This window comes from Pristiophorus japonicus, unplaced genomic scaffold (genome assembly GCF_044704955.1).
Source record: "Pristiophorus japonicus isolate sPriJap1 unplaced genomic scaffold, sPriJap1.hap1 HAP1_SCAFFOLD_45, whole genome shotgun sequence".
NCBI classification, from domain to species: domain Eukaryota; kingdom Metazoa; phylum Chordata; class Chondrichthyes; family Pristiophoridae; genus Pristiophorus; species Pristiophorus japonicus.
This window is the reverse complement of record NW_027254352.1, coordinates 331236-337032: the sequence shown is the minus strand read 5'-3', so window position 1 is coordinate 337032 and position 5797 is coordinate 331236. Positions and strand designations below refer to the sequence as shown.

Genomic DNA, 5797 nt, shown 5'->3' with positions numbered 1-5797 from the left:
GGTCCGAGACCTCTCGCATTTCAAATGTGATCATTCCTAAGCGAGAATCATACCCGTGGACTAACGATCCGCCGACAGTGAAAAGCGCAGCTGTCAGATTCTGGTGGTGGTGAGCAAAGATATTAGGCCCATTGTGCTTGTGCTGTCCCTCAGAAACCTATCTAATTAGTGCCCTCGCCATTGTCCTGCAACTGTTCTCCTTTTGATGAATATATTATTAATTTGAGACATGATATGAGGAAAGTACAGCATCCTTGAAAGTAAAAGCGGAATTTGGCGATGAGGTTAAATGTGATTGACAAAACGAGGTCAAAGCTGTAAGCCAACGACGATGAGGATGGGGATGGGATTCGAACCCATGCGTGCAGAGCACAATGGATTAGCAGTCCATCGCCGTAACCTCTCGGCCACCTCGTCACTTGTGCAGTGCATTGTCAGCCATTCAATCTCCTGCATTTTGTATCCAAACAAATATAATGTGCAAGAAAGTCCACTTCACAGCTTGCTCTGCCCGTGTATGCAAATCGACAATGATGAAAACGTGTCATGAGATTCTTTAAGCAAACTGCCTTCCTTTGTTCAGGTGAGCGACTGGAAGAGATGGTTGGTTTCTCGGCAGAATCACAACAAAAAACATAACATTTCACGCAACGAGCTCAGTTTACCGCTGCAGGACTCGAACCTGCAATTTGCTGATAACTTCGCTATTATAATCGAAGACAGACGCCTTATCCTTTCGAACACGCGACCTCTGCCATCAGCGTATATTGTGTTGTTGTATATATTGGGTGAAAATTCGGGGTAACTGCAACATCAAGGAGTGGATTTAGGAAAAGATGAGCATATTTCGAGTGAATGAACTGATGTACTGCGATCTGGGTGCGCACCGGCGCAGGCAAGCCCAATGTAAATTGGAACACAACAGTTTAACAATTCGGTCATTGCAGCTGAAATCATACTCCTTCGCAAACTATACAGGATGACCCGGGTTTATGAGAAAATCCATTTTAAAGGGAAAGATTATGAACCGGAACTGACAACCAGCCTTTTTAAACAGACACAGAATGATCCGGGAATGCAAGGACATCCCTTTTACCCAGATGCAGAATGACCCTTGACTGACAGCAGTTCCCTTTTAAAAGAATAAAGTGAGATTTCTATCATCCCTGAAGGCAATTGTGCAGTGGGGCTCAGGACCACGCGGGACAGAGACGGTTATTGAAGCCACAGGTGATCGACTGGCAGGAAGGAGGGAGGGACGTAAAACCAGCCCACACTAAAACATATATATATATATTTGACATTTTAAGAAAATAAATACATTTAAATTTTATTTTAAACTAATTGAATTTGATTTGTTTGAAATAAATAATAATTCAATCATTATCTGGATATATTTTTTGAGAGAACGAAGACTGTGTGAGCAGAATAATTTCATTAGAAATGAGGGGTGCAGTAAATAAATACCCAAACATAGTAAGCCCATGGTGGAAGACAAGCCACGAGCAAAGATGTGGGCGACAAAGGCGATATTTTAAATTCGCGTCTGTGTTTCTGCTGGATCTGGCAGCAGCTGCTTGTGCGGTGAAAGTGGCCACATGTAATAGAGCCCAGTGCAGGCAGAACAGAAAAAGCACATTTATTGTGAAAGTTAAAAGTTCAGTTTGAATTCATGTGGACACATATATATATATATATATATGTATACACACAGTCTGTCAGTGAGTTATGGCTTGTCATGTCTTGATTTGATTTGTTTTGAATTTGAAAATAAGGATGGAGGATGTCATCATGTCACACAGCCCACACGCAAGCCCTGCCTAATATCGCTAAATTTCTAACTTGTGTATTTTCCCTTCTTTCAGATGTGGAATAGCAAAGTACCACAGCAGATTCTTCTACCGTCAGAGAGTCCACGAAGGAGTGTTCAATCAAATCAGTGCAGTTTCAAGTTGCATGTAATGCATTTTTCGCACATGACAGTAAGATCGCACAGCACGTTTGAACACACTCTGGCTTACACAAACAAAGAAACACATTAAAATTCCTGCACCCTCCAAAGGCAGTTTTTGAAATTTAAAATTTGGAATCTGGGACATACAGCACATCGCTTTTAAACAGGCACAGAATGATGCGGGTCTGATAGCACACCATTTTAAACAAACAGAAAATGATCCCAGACAGACAGCACATCCTCTTAAAAGGGACACGGAAACAGAATGAATAAAAACAGATAATTGTGTCAAACTCGGCAGGTCGTGCAGATTCTGTTGATGAGGGACCCGGATTCACTTTCTGTCGGACAATCATTCCGATATTTTAGAAAAAAGTTAAAGATTACAGATGTTTTCAACAAAAATAGCGTCTGGAAAAATACGCAGTGGGAAACGTCAAATGGGAACGTCTGTGATACAGCGGAACGCAGGAGTGATTAAATAATAAATGGCACAATGGAGAAAGGCAAAGTGGGTGGTAATCGGGCAATAACGTAACAAAGGATGGTCCAGAGGAGGTGTTAGTGGGAACAGCAGAACCATTACCAGATAATGATCTGATACGTTGAACATAATGAACAACATGCCTGCAATATAGGGTTCAACGCCTTTTAATCAGACCAGGCAGCTTGGCCAGCCCGGATTGATTTCCTGTCCGGTTTGAATTCGGCAGCCAAGAGAATAATTCAAAACACAGCTTTTCATATGTTATCAGCTCAAGAGAAACAGGATGCACTGATATTCAGGGCAGAGGTGGAGATTGACGCTGAATGTATGCGTATCCCAATTGAGGTGAGCTTATGCGTATGACAGGAAGATATCCTGATCAAGTAATGGCCGGAACCAAACACGGGTTTAGGTGATGCAACCAGTCACAGAGCCGAGTACGTCTCAGATACTTTAACTTTACTCTGTTTGGCGGGTTTCACTTTGCTCTGGGATTTGGACGCTGTGGGATCATCGGCGCAAAATCACATGTTTTTATGTGAAATATGTTTGTTTTCTCACATGTCGATTGGCTGTGAGAAGCTGAAATTTGAGTAAAAACTGGCGGGGCTCGTCCAGGATTTGGACCCGGCACCTCTAGCATTTCAAATGTGATCATCGCTTAGCGAGAATCTACCCCTAGATCAACGAGCCGCTGAGAGTGAAGAGCGTAGCTCTCAGATTCTGACAGTAGTGAGAAAAGATATTCGGCGCACCGTGCGGGTGCTGTCCCTCCAGACCTATCTGATTAGTCCCCCTCTCCATAGTCCTACAAATGTCATCCCTTTGACGAATATATTATTAATTTGAGACATGATTTTAGCAAAGTGCAGCATTCTTGTTCGCGAAAGGGGAATTTGGCGATGAGGTTAAATGTGATTGACAAACGACCGGGGGTCAATGTTGTAACACAATAACGACGAGGTTGGGATTACGAACCCATGCGTGCAGAACACAACGGTTTAGCAGTCGCTCGCCTTAACCTCTCGGCAACCTCGTCTTTCACTCACCGAAGCGTCAGCCATTCAATTTCCCGCTTTTTTATGCAAACAGAAATAAAGTGCAAGAAAATCCAGTGCAAAGCTTGCTCTGCCCGTGAAACCGGATCGACAATGATGAAAACGTGCGATTGGATTCTTAAAGCAAACAGCCTTGCTTTACTTCTGGTGAGTGACTGTACGAGATGATTGGTTTTTCGGCAGAATCCCAGCAATACAAAATCTAAAATTTCACAGAGCGGTCTAATTGACCGCAGCAGGACTCAAACCTGCAATCTTCTGATAACTTCGCGATTAAGCCACGCGGTCTTTGCCATTTGCGCCAAATGTGTTGTTGTGTACATTGGGAGCAAACTCGGGCCAACTGCTATATTAAGGAATGGACTTCGAAAAAAATGAGCATATTTCGAGTAAATGAACAGATGCACTGCGATTTGGGTGTGCACCGGCGCAGGCAACCCCATTTGGAACACAACAGTTTAACAATTCGGACACTGCAGCTGAAATCACACTCCTTCTAAACTGTACAACATGAAAGGGACAGATTATGAACCGCAACGGACAACCATCCCGTTTCAATAGACAGAGAATGATCCGCGACTGCAAGCACGTCCCTTTTACCCAAGTGCAGAATGATCCTTGACTGACAGCAGTTTCCTTTTCAAAGAATAAAGTGAGATTTCTATCATTCCTGAAGGCAATTGTGCAGTGCGTCAGTGAGCGTGGTGCTTCGGACCACGCGGGGCTGGGACGCTGATTGATGCCACAGGTGATAGACAGGCAGGAATGAGGGAGGGACGTAAAACCAACCCAGACAAAAAGCCAATTTATTAAAATATATATACATAATTTTAAAAAATGAATACATATGATTTTTATTTAACAAAAATTGAATTGGATTTTTTAAAATAAATATATCATTAATTAATCATCTATTTATGTTTTGACTGAACGAAGGCTGTGTGTCTGGATGGCTAGCATTGTACATAAGGGTGTGCACGCAGCCACGAGGGAAGATGTGGGATGCAATGGTCATCTTTTAAAGTGACGTGTGTCTGTCTGCTGTTTTTCAGTTGTGCAATGTTAGGATCCGACAGCAGCTGCTTGTGCTCTGAAAGTGGACAAGAGCAATAGAGTCCAGTGCAGGCAGATCAGAAAAAGAACATTTATTGTGAAATTTAAAATGCGGGAATATATACATTGTATATAGGTATATACACACACACACACACACATATATATATATATATAAACAAAGTCAGTCAGTGAGTCCTGTCTTGTCTTGTCCTGATTTGATTTGAATTTGAAAATAAGGTGGTTAAGGTCATCATGTCTCAAAGCCCACACGCAAACCGTGGCTGAAATCTGTATGTGCCTAACTTGAGAATTTTGCATTTTTTCAGATGTGAAATGGCAAGATCCCACATCAGATTGTTCTTCTGTAAGTTCCTCGAAGGAGTATTCAATCAAATCGGCTTCAATTCCACGTAATGCCTTTTTTCACACATGATATTAAATGTCCAGCAAGATCCCACAACACGTTTGCACTCACTCCCTCTCTTACACAAACTCAGCAACAAACTTAAATTCCTATACACTCCAAAGGCAGTTTTTGAAATTTGAAATTTGTAATCTGGCACAGACAGCACATCCCTTTTAAACAGACACAGAATGATCAGGGACTGATAGCATATCCCTTTTAAACAGACACATACATTTCCGGGACTGAATGCAAATCCCTCTGAAGCAGATATAGAATGATCTTGGACCGAGAGTTCTTTCATTTCAAACAACCCCAGAATGACCCGAGACTGAGAGCAAATCCCTTTAGAAACAGACACAGCATGATCCTGGAATGACAGCTAATCGGTTTAGACCGACATAGAATGATTCGGGACATCTCGCATTTCCACTATGAAAATCCCAAAGAGAGATCCATACACCTGGACCAACGAGCCGCAGACAGTAAAGTGCGCAACCCATTCTATATTAGAACGACATATTCTGACGATAGTGAAGAAAGCTTTTCGGACCAACGTGGCTGTGCTGTGTCTCTGAGAGAGCGATCAAATTAGTCCCCCTCCCCATAGTCCTGCGAATAAGAACATAAAAACATAGATGTTCCCTTTGATGTATATATTGGGCCTGAAGTCACTGTGCTCGGCTTCCCCCAGGCGCTCGACTGAAAACAGGAATCAGGTTCCACACCTACCTTTTGCTCCTGCGCCCTCCAGCAGTCCGCTTCTGAGGTCTTCTCTTCCCGCCCTTCGCAGCGCATTCAGGTCTTGCAGATGCGGAGGGAGAAGTTGGATTCACGTG

General features: G+C 42.8%; 1 non-coding gene across 1 annotated transcript; it reads right to left on the bottom strand.

The window, feature by feature from the left end:
* Positions 1-335: 335 nt before the first annotated feature.
* Positions 336-417, bottom strand: trnas-gcu (transfer RNA serine (anticodon GCU)). Its single transcript has one exon. It is a non-coding gene; the product is annotated as a tRNA-Ser (tRNA).
* Between the last annotated feature and the right edge of the window lie 5380 nt (positions 418-5797).